The 11,838-nt window shown below is 40.4% G+C and overlaps 1 long non-coding RNA gene across 1 annotated transcript; it reads right to left on the reverse strand.

Moving 5' to 3' along the window:
* Positions 1–560: 560 nt before the first annotated feature.
* Positions 561–10,117, reverse strand: LOC120396930. The gene is made up of 3 exons (XR_005593547.1): positions 10,013–10,117; positions 7,989–8,030; positions 561–686 (listed from the first exon to the last, which is right to left on the reverse strand). It is a non-coding gene; the product is annotated as an uncharacterized LOC120396930 (long non-coding RNA).
* Positions 10,118–11,838: the final 1,721 nt, after the last annotated feature.

The raw sequence follows: 11,838 nt of genomic DNA on the forward strand, positions 1-11,838 counted from the left end.
CACTTTGCTTACTTGCCCTTAACCTAACTGCAAGATTTACTGCATCTCGACAGAAACATTAATTGACAGAAGCAGTGCCTTGGAGACTAAGTGGCACAGTAGGTTAGTGCCCAAGCCTTTCACATCTGGAAACCTACAGTAAGTTAAAATTCTGCTGGGGTCACAAGTGACAATAAACTTGACTGAATATTTGTCACATCACATACTCAACACACAAGTTGCTATAAGTGACAAGAATAGGACTGGAATACTAAGTTGCATTGCCAACCTGTTTTGAAAAGAAGCAAGAATAGCACCTGCCTGCACCTTTCTTGACACTTTTATTCAGTCACAGATTAAGTAGGATTTAATAATAATCATAGTGCACATTAAAAATTTATATGAAGAAAAGGGTAATAATTAAATTCTAGTCCAAGCACTTGTCGTCGTGAGTAGGTTCCTGCAATGCTCTCAAAATCATCTCGTCACACTTCATTCAAGTCCAAAATCATGTAGCTTATTCTTCTAGCTTTGCCTTATTTGCAATGCCTTTCACAGCATTTTGCACCAAAGTTGCTAAATATAAATTGGGGGGGAAGGGAAATCTTGTGCCAATTTCTATGCAGTCAAGATGGGTTTGGACTCCTGGAGTAGGGTAATTCTTCATTGGATAGGAAATGGCACTGACTCAGGTCTTTCCTAATGTCCTTACAATACATAAATAAGGTTTATTAGTACTTTAAGCAAAAGTGGAAAAGCCAAGTATCTCACTCATTTTTCTCATACAGAAGTTGAAACTGAGCAAACACATAAAAATATCATTTTCAACATTCTAAAAGAAATTATATTACTCAGCATGTCAGAGGAAGATTTACAACATTTCTCACCTGTTCTTTGCTGCTTTTGGCAAGAAGTCAGGGTAATTAATTACTACAGTTTTTCAAATACAATAAAAACTGTGTTATCTGGCCCTTTACCAACTGGAAAGCTCTAGAAACTGGCATTTCTGATATCTCCCAATACAAATCTTCAATCTAGTAACCAGGACCAATGCCGAAGTTATTTGGGACCCGAGTATTTCCAAGAGCAGTCGGACTACGCTCGAGTTAGCCAAGAAGAGCAGAATGCTGTTCTTTGTTTGTATCTGCCATTGTGATAGGTGTATTACTCAGTGTATTGTCATGTTTTTATCATAAAATATTAACACCACCATACCAAAATACCAACGAAAAGCAAAGGAGAGACACATAAGAGTTGTGCTGACATTAAAACAGAAAATAGATAGATGTATACATCCTGAAAAGGGCAAGAATATGAATGTTTATTGATTTTATTGTATTCTAATTCTTTGAAAATTGGTAATCCATTGGTAAGTATAACTCTTAGTTAACTTGAATTTTTGACTAACTGGCACCCCCTATTCCCCCAACATGCCGGATAACAAAGCATTTACTGTATTGGTTTACAAAAAACTTGGATTATTTTATAGCTATGGTAAAACTATGAACATAATCATGTCCAGTGGTAAATAGCTCCTACTCTGGTCTTTGATCAACTATTCCATTTGCTAGTTACCTTGCAATGTTCTCTGATTACCTGCTTCTGAGAGGGTATCGTGGGAGTTAAACTAGAAGATTTTGTGAAAGTGATCAGTGTAAAGGTTATTTTGTTTCACCATCTTAAGTGAAATGTTTTAATGTTTTTCAAAAATTGACATGAAAAAGACCAGTTTTAACCAACTTTATTAAATACTCCAAATGGTTTATACCAACCAAGTGGGTACTTTACCAGTAAAGTAATGTCTATCCCTAATGAGGGAGGAAAGCCCTATATTTAAAGACTTCAGTTCCTGCCTGCCTCCAAGGAGACTATTTCCCAGAATAGTTATGAGCCAGCCCCTAGCTTCTCCCCTGCTCTGTATCTTCTAGGGCGGCAGTTCTCAACCTTTTTCTTTCTGAGGCCCACCTCAACATGCTATGAAAACTCCATGGCTTGTCTGTGCCACAACAACTGTTCTGCATATCCAGTAGATTAAAAGCCATGACTGGCATTGGGGGTAGCAAGCAGAGCAATGGCCCTGCAACACCAAGTTACTCAGGCTTTGGCTTCAGACCCATGTGGCAGGGTTCAGGTGTCAGCCTGCACAGCGGGGCTCAGGCTTTGGCTTCCTACCCTGGGCCTCAGTGACTAACACTGGCCCTGCTCTATGGTTTATTTTGGTGGACCCCCTGAAACATGCTTGCAGTCCCCCAGGAGGCCTCGGAGTCCTGTTTGAGAACTGCTATTTTAGGGGTCAAGTCCAATCCTTCCCATCTTACTTCATTAGAAGGGACCTAATTTTATACAGTTAACTTCCTATTCACTAAACTGGCCTCCAGCACCCTCAAAGTTTGCTGTCAACTCAGATTATTAAGGTATTGATCCTACAAGTTCTTGCACAAAACATATAATGGTGTGCAAGGTTGTTGTGCTCAAGTGTACGTAGGACTACTCATAGATGTAAGTAAGGTTAAGTGTAGGCTTAGTCCTCCATGCTGAGAGGTAGTAAGCATCCTGTATGCCCACTCCCCTACTTTCAAGTACATACAGTAAAAGGGGATTGCATATGTAGAGAACAGGTGACTCAGAAGAGACCTGGGTGTATATGTAATCCTCAGTTATCCCCTTTTTCCCCCTCGTAGGTCTTATGCCTGCTACTAGGCAACAGAATTTTGGCAGCCAAGTAATAGCTCATTTACTAATGAAGAATCAATTTCTTCAGTGCTCCTTGTCCTCCTCCTCATTATTTATTTATCTTTTGTTTACATGCACAGCACTCTATACTTACACTGTGCAGGTTCACACCTTTAGGCTATGTCTTCACTGCAAAAGAAAAAAGTTTTTTTACATCAAGATAGCCATCTCAAATTAGCTATCTCAATGTGAAACCTTAGTGAAGAAAAGGCACAAGTGGAGGGCATAGAGTTGACCTTTACTAGCCACATCAAGGTAAAAACTACCTGTGCCTTCTTTCCACTAGGACTTTGCATCAAGACAGCTATCTCACTGTGTAAAAAAAAAAAAGAAAAAAAAATCACACACACACCTTTTTAGCAGTGAAGATAAAGTCTGAGTGATTGAGAAGTTCCTAAGCAACAACTGACAGAAGATGCAATGCCACATTCTTAGCAGTATTGTAGGCTTATAATCCACAATCTAATACTGACTTTACAAATTAAACATGACTGAAGAGCAGATATAGCTTTGTAAAAGACATTCCTTCCATACTCTTATTGACTACTTTCAGGTCCTGAAGTCCCCACCTGTATGATCTTTTCACTCCTTTGGATTTGTCAATACTTTTTGGCAACATATGAGTTTCAAATTCTTGTTGGCACCTAAGTAGAAGAAGAGATCAAGAGCAGAGGCAGTGAAGAGAGCTCTTTTCTGTCAGAAACTCTAGTCTCTGACAAGTTATAATGTTACTTGATATTTTAGGTGTTTGAATATATGTTTATATGTTGGTCTTGGCAACTATTGTGAGGCAAAGAGGACAGTGGCAAGTGTAGTCTTTTAACTACCATCATGGAAATTCCATGTTTCCCACTGAGATCATAACATTTCTTTAAACAAGTTGTTACAAATGCATTTAGCTTCAAGTATACTGGTAGATTTGCCATTCTTTTCTTACTTACCAAAAGGTTGAGTATCAGTTGTAGTTAACATTACAATTTATTCATGAGTCTGAATAAAACTTGAATGTTATAATAAAATGTATTCATGAATATTTTAATAAATATTAGTAGAAAGTGGCTGAAGTCTGATGTAAGTGTTTTTAGAATATCATTTAGATTATTCTTCTTGTTAAATATTTGCAAACATAGAATCCAATTCTGCACCCATTAAATCAATTATAATTCAGAGGGACTTTGTATGATTTCTACATATACATGTATGTGTGTGTATATATATATATATATATATATTAAACTTATAGAATTATGTGCTTATATGACCAAGCAAGTTGTGTAGATTCTCTGATCTCCATGCTGTCTACAGATCATCAGCTCTTAGTGTGCTACCCCACAAGCATCTCTGGTGAAAACATTACAGCCACCACAGAACTCCAAGAGACAGGAGTTTATAAACATAAAATAATTCTTGGAGGTTTTATGCCATATTTCAGTTTTGATTAGTTTTTACATATTTATTTTTATATCTATGGGATATAAAATGAGACTATTTTAGAAAATGTTGCAAAGTGCACTGTACTCTAAAATGGGAATGTTTATTGTCCTATAGGCTGGGTCCAGTGTCCAAAAGTGCTCTGTGTTTTCTCTGTTCTTACCAACAGAAAGCATCACATACAGTAGAACCCCTATTTTATGAACTAATTGGGATTGAGGAGTTCGTAAAATTGAACATCTCAGAATTACAGTAGGTACAGTGCACAATTTAATTTATTAATCATCCAGTGTATACATACTGATAGTACAATTTTGCCAATATACTGCATTACATCCTACAGTGCTATAGGTGCGTAATATGCTATAGTGTCACAGTAGTCACTGTGAAATAAATAACTGATTTTCTTTTGTTTGAGACAACTGCATCAATTAGTCTGATACTTTTCTCATCTGATACTGAGGCACTTTCACCAGAGCATGGGATGGTTGATACACCCATGTACTGAGTTTGTGTGGCCTCTGCTCACTGATTAAATACATACACATGTACGTTATTGATTCAGAGATTAAAATGGTTCATATAACTGGTTGAACATAAAATCAGAATTCTACTGTAGAGCGAGAACAGATGATCTGCAACAGGTGTACATGTTGTAGAAGCGTCAAAACCAGAAAATAGTGGGAACTTTTCTTCCTTCTGCTCCAGCCCCTATACACTGCTCCATTGGATTCAAGAAATGTAAATACAAGAGGCCAGGGGAGAATGCCCCCCCAATGCAGAAGCAGCTTAAGGCTGATGTAAGCAATAGTGTAAAGCATAGCAGTGGCAATAGCCAAAGTTCTCAGCACTACAGAGATTCTGGGCTGCAGTTGCATGCTCTGAGGGAAAGGCACATTTATTTGACTTTGCATTCTGTAACATAAACATATTGCAAAATGTCGGTTGTGATGGGGTGTTTACCTCACACGTGCCATGAAAGGGTTAATATGGGCCTGACAGGGTGGGCCAGACCTACTTAGAAATAAAGCCCAGCTGGGGAAGAGCTGGGCTTGTTTCCATAAAGAGCTGAGTAAGCACAGTTAGGAGAGAAGAAATTCAGAGAGTGGAGGTACTCTCTCTTGGAGGAGCTGCATGGAGGAAGGTTGAGAAGGGGAAAAAAACAAACAGCTCTTCCAGAGGTGAGCTGGAGACCTAGCTGGAGCCTTCCTGTAGTAAAGGGAGAAGTGGGCTGGAACCTACAAGGTATTGTTGATTAAGATACAGGATAGTCTAAAGAAGTAGAGGCATGCTTGCAGTGTGGAGGCTGCTAGCTACCCCAGCTGGGCTGAAGGTTTGGTTTTAGTACATGTTACTTAAGACTTTGGTGTCTGGAGGGCCAAGACACACCTTTGGCTGTATTACCCCCAAAAGAATGTGGGGATGAAGTGAGCCAAAGTGTTGCACTGCCTCCTGCAGCCAAGAGGGGGGTATTGAGGTGTTCTATGTATGAAACTTAAATTCTACAATAACTCTAAGGCACACAATTATTCTCCTAGTAGAGGATGAAAGAACGCTCGTGACTGTTGATCACATTGGTTGAGACACACGTGATGGATATAGTACCACATGCTGAAATAATAGGCAGCAGGGGAAAGGCTGCTACAAGTTAGAGCAGCCATGAGAAATGTTGTAACTTACACTGATGGCCATTTCAGGTTTCAGCCCATTCTGAAGGCTGGGTGGCACAAAGGTTGAATAAAACCTCCTTCTTGGGGCTACAGCTCTGTGCTGCATCTCTCAGGCAATGGAGCACAGACGCTGATCCATTATGCTTTCAATACAAGGCTAGATGTGCCCTATGTCAAAGATGTTAATAACTGAAGACACCCTTTATTTTGTTTTCTTTCATATCATCACTAATAATAGAGGCAGGCCAAATTATGTCCTTAATTAAACATGTGCACAAGTGCAACTGATTGGAACTTATAAACACTTCTTCATGATGTACTAGGAAAAATGGGATCTTTCCCTCGCTGCAATAACATGAATGAAAAGCAGAAAAATTTAGTCTTGAGACATCCCATATGCCTCAGTACACACAAGGTAAAAAGCTGTGTGTTTGTTTTGAAACAGGGGTGCTGGAACAATTTTTATAGTGGGGGTGCTGAGAGCCATTGAATAAAATTGTAAATCCTGTGTATAATAGAAACCATATCAAGCCAGGGGCTGCTGCAGAACCCCTAGCACCTCTAATTCCAGCACCTCTGTTTTGATGTGCATTTTTCAGAATACAATGGTCCTGTCTTAGCAACGACACAGAAAAATAAACGATGAGCAAGATTCACCTACCCAAGTCTGCTTTCCACCATTCAAGTACTGGAAAACAGACTCAAATCTAGCTTAAGCAGCTATCTAAGAATTTCTCTGCCAGGGGTATGGACCGTATGGTGCTATTGAAATGGCTTCTATACCATGCTTACCTTACAGCCACCATTTAGGAGGATGTTTTGGGGAAAAGCAAGCATATCCTAGCAGTTGTTACAGTTACCATAATGACTTAATGGGGCATTAGGCAGCCTGAGTAAGCTGGCATAGTCTTTGGATCCTAAAGAGCCCTATAGTAAAAGCCTAAAAGTTTTTAATAAAAGCTCATAGAAGGCTGCAAAACAGGATATTTTTTCCCCTGGAAACCTAATCAGCAAATTAATCTATGCTACAAAGTGCTTTTGCCAGTTCTGTAGTGCAATTCTGTACAGATTCAAAAACTCATTAAACCTGATTAAACACAATTAAAACTACATTTTACATTGTTGTAGAAGCCTTTCTTAAATTTTCATGCAAGCCAGTATACAGTAGTAGTGTGGAATAACTTATGAAAGGCAGCAGTTATGATATTCCTGGCTAGTATTCTTTCTCTCAACACAAGGAAATTTGATCTTCAGACATGGTGTCTTGGCTGCCTACACTCTCAGCCATGCATTAGGATGGTAGTATATTCTGTCAGAAAGTGAAATTGACAGTTTCTAGGGCACAAGTGTCCAGCAGAGACATGTTTAGACAGACTGCATAATGCTGCAAATGGTATCTCTTCTGCAATATCTGTCTATAATAGCCATTCTGTATGGTTACCATGTGCCCCTTTACTCCTAATCAATTGTTGTTGATTCCTGTAAGCCTAAAAGTAATGAATTGTCAATAAAGAAAAATAGTACTTATAACAGCCAAGTCAGATTGTACTGCAGTGGGCATTTGAGAAAAACATTAAGACCATCTGATTGATATAATGACAGACATTGTTTTCCTTCTATTGTGAGTTAACAGACATAAATTCTTGTGATGAGGTTGTAAATAACACAAAAGCTGTTTTGAATTTTTTTAAAAACTCCCAGACCAGAAAAACAAGGTGAGGTATGTGAAGACAAGACACACAAATATATCAGAGGCATACTGTATACCAGTTGTTTTCAACCTCTTTACCATGGTAGGCTGCATACACAGCTCTCTATGTATTATGTGGGCCACATTGACAATATATATACTACATGTATGGCCCTGAGGTTGTCACAGGGGCTGCAGCTGTGTGTTGACTTGTCCACAAGCAGCCCAAGGGCTAGAGGTTGAGAACCACTGCTGTATACAAAGTAACTTAAAATAGACAATAACAACCAGGGTATCAATAACTGATATTAAGTTTATCCACATGTGCCCAGGGAAGGATTATTTACAAACCATGAGTAATCCTCTAGCTATCTAAAGGTATGCTGCCTGGATTTTGGCAAACTCTGTCTGGGCCTTTAATGTGAAGCAAAAGTCAAAGTGAGTCTATGCATGTAAATTAAGTCAATGGAGCAACACCAACTTACATGAGTTGAGGATCTGACCCGTTGTTTCTGCCTGAGAAACATCTGTGTGGAGAATAAGAAATATTAAAAGTACATGTGTCCCAGCTACATAATTTAGAAATAAGTAGATCAACGTGTGATTGTTAACACCATGAGCTAGAAATTATCCATTAGTAATTGACCCAGTGTCGTCTAATTACCTTTTTAAGAATGTCTATTCCGCAGCAATATAATACCAATTTTCTATATGAGCAATAGCAAAGTTCCCATTTATTCAATTAGCTTTGGCTCAGGCCTTATGAATGTATATACATACACGTGGGCAAATAGAAAGTTCCTTTGAATTTTATTTAAGTGATTCTGTAAAACTTAATATAGCACAATATAAATGTTCTGTTCTATTTCCTTCCACTGTAAGAAATAGCACATTGTTGTGGGGCAGCTGTAGAGTGCAGCACACCAGTGCGCCTGTGCATATGGGCAGCCAATTAGAGAAGGGCTTATTGGGAGCCAATTGGGGCCCAGATTGGAGGCAGCCAATCAGGACCAGGCTCAGCCCTATAAAAGGCTGCTCAGGGAGGGAGAAGGCAGTCTGTCCCAGGCCTTTGATAGAGCTGGGAGACTAGTACCTGGGACAGTGCAGTGCAGTGCAGTGCAGTGCAGTGCAGTGCAGTGCAGTGCAGTGCAGTGCTGGGCAGGCCCGGCCCGGGGGTGCAGAAGGGAACTCCAGCCTGGTGTCTGCCAGGCTGCAGACCCTGAGGGGAAGGGGCCAGGGATGTGGACAGATGGAGGGAGAGAGGAGCAGGAGGGCTGCCACTAGAGGGTCCCTGAGTTGGGACCCCGAGTAGTGGGTGGGTTTGGGTCCCCCCCCCTTGCCTTACACCTGGCTGATGGGAGTGGCTGTCTAGGGCTGCACCAACCCCCTGCCAAGGGGTGTGTGAGTTTGGTGGTGCAGTTGCCCACATTGGCCAGGGCGCAGAGAGACAGCTGATTGACATACACACACACACACACACGGAAGGGGGTGAGGATGGACTAAGGGGCACTGCCGGAGGGCAGTGGCTCAAAGGGGACGCCGCAAGTTGGGAGCAACACGGCTCCACACGCCAATCAAGGGCGAGACAATGGATGGGACACCACCAGGAGGGGGCGCTCCACTGGACTGAGATAATTCCCAGGGTCACCAGTGGTAGGTGCTGCGGTGGTGAGTCTCAACACTGTTACACACATGTACAGGAAAAGACACCGTGTTGAACAGTGACATCTAACCTGTTTTTCTCTAAACAGTAGCTGACTTTGCTAACCATCAATAAACCTCAGTGCTGAAAGAGCCCCCCTGCCTGCCATTAAATGCTAGTGCTCTCAGTGTCACATCACCTACCCATTACAAATGGTTGAAGTTATTTGAGTAAAAATGTTTGTCAAATAACAGCCTTTTTGCTAAATCAAAAATCTTTTAATATTTTAATTTAACTTTTTTAACAAAAGGAGAAACAAGTAAAATCAGCCTGTTTGATTTTTTGGGGGAGGTTGGGTTTTCATATGGGAGGCATTTGATTTTCTTTCTTCTGGCTTCTCCTTTTAAAAATGGCTGAAAAATACTATTTCCCCCCTCCCTCCAAAAATCTAAAATTTTAATAGTTCCTGAAAAAATTGAAAATAACAAAGTTAGTCCATTTAAAATCTGTGAAATGAAAATAGTTTCAAATTTTTTTACTTATTTTTGCTTTTTCAACCAACTTTACTACCCACCATCTGGTTTGCCTGCCACACTATTGTGTAGAATTCTGCCCTTCCCTCCACCCCAATTCAACAGTATCAGTATATGAATCAGCCTAAGGTACAGCAGAGAGAAAGCACAGTGGAATTGTCCCTGCCACTGAAGCAAGGAGTGGTGGACAAACACAAAAACATATGCCTCATCACTTCCCAAATACAGAGTATCGTAATTTAGTATTTCCAAAATACACAAAGTACTATTCAGTCAATCAGAACTAGTGTAAACAAAATACATATTGGAACACACAAGAAACCAGCCTCCTTACCTGTTGTCTTCAGACATGGACTCCCAGAATGCTCCCCCTTCCAGCATCTTCTGGGAGCATCTCCTTTTTCTTTCTCTTCCCCTCAGGGGTCCTGAGTGCAGAGGATTCTGCCTTCACTCCCTTCCCAGTGGTATTGAAGAGGGTCTTCTGGGGTGAAAGAGAAGAGACTTCCTACTTACCCTTGTTTCCCAACAGGGTTACCGGAACCGCATTATATGAACTTGGCCACCTGGAGGGATTACGTTTCCCAGCAACCTGCTTTCTTGGCTAGAGCCCAGTTGGGGACTACCACAAACCAGCAGTTTCCATTCCAGCTCAATGTGCTAATGCAACTCTAGCCTTGACCTCTGAAGTCAGTCAAGAACATAGGCCCTCTCACTAACCTCAGAATGCTCCCTCAATGCTGCTACTTCTCATCAGTGACCCTGTCCCAGGAAAACTTGGAACAAAGTAGTACTGGACAGGAGTTGTTCCCTCATATACCCTGCCTAAAGAGCTGGTATCATAGGCACCAACTCCAGGGCTGGAGCACCCGTGGGACAAAATAGTGGGTGCTCAGAACCCATCAACAGCCCTGTGGTTCAGCTTCTCCCCTTTCCCTCCAGCACCACCCACCCACAGGGATCAGCTGTTCAGTGGTGTGCAGGAGGTGCTGGGGGGGGAGAGGGAGGAGTGGGGGCAGGAAGAGGCGGGGGGAGAGGGCAAGAAGGAGTGGGGTGGTTGGTGGAAGGGGTGGAGTAGGGCAGGGCCCGGGGCATGAGGGGTCAAGCACCCCCCAGGAAATCAGGAAGTCAGCACCTCTGGCTGGTGTAGTCAATCACAGTCCAGGATATGGTAAATGGTTGTAAGTAAAGCAGGGGAAAACATAGCCTCAGCAAAAAACTATCAGAAAAACCTGAAGACCCTGTCTGTACTAGTCTTCAAGTTTAAATCAAACATGACAATGGGGAAATAACAGACTTGGATATCTTCTAAGGTATAGTTCTGTTGGTGGGGGTCTGTCAAAAAAAAATCTATAGTTTAGAATTTGTCTAAGAGTTGTAAAATTGGCAAGAATCTCTTACCTTATGCCTTATGATGAGCAAATAACATTTTAATTTTTATTTCTTTACTATATGGTTGGGAAATAAAATTCAGTGTTATCATTAGGAATGTACTGAGACAGGATAAAGAGAACAAACAACTTTAGAAAATTATTCTAATACTGCAAGGGGCAGTTGATGTATCTGAATATGAGTCTTCTCTTTTTAAAGTGCTGTTAAAAACTTTCTTTGCAGAAGGTCTCTGGTTTAAAAATGCTATATCTTTGATGGAGTTCAGTACTGGAAAACAGATTAAAGATCTCATTCTTTACTGTCCCGTAAGAAAACAATCATGTTTTCAGACCATAAGCATCTCAGTTATAGAGTGCAAAGATTTTTTTTAATCAAATGAATACTGACATAAGCACAACTGCAACACAAGTACTCATGGTAGAGGTTCTCATATATCCTTGATCATACATTATAGAGTGAACTCTTATTAAAATAACCCTCCAAGGAAAAGTGAGAAGAAATCCAATAAAGAGAGAGATTATTTTTCAGAATATCAGAGATCTCCATCATAGCATCTAAATTAATCTTTAATCTAGTTAAATCTAGTCTGAAATTCATGTTGTTCTCTTGATAAAATTTGTTTTCAGTGGGAAAAATTTATTTATTACTACTTCACATTATTGCTGTCAAAGATTATTGAATAAAGAAACTGTGAAGTTTTTACTTATAGCATATTTTGATACAATAGCATTTGGTTAGTGGGAAGAACTAAATAATATATATGTAACAGAT

This window comes from Mauremys reevesii, linkage group 2 (assembly GCF_016161935.1).
Source record: "Mauremys reevesii isolate NIE-2019 linkage group 2, ASM1616193v1, whole genome shotgun sequence".
Classification (NCBI taxonomy): Eukaryota; Metazoa; Chordata; order Testudines; family Geoemydidae; genus Mauremys; species Mauremys reevesii.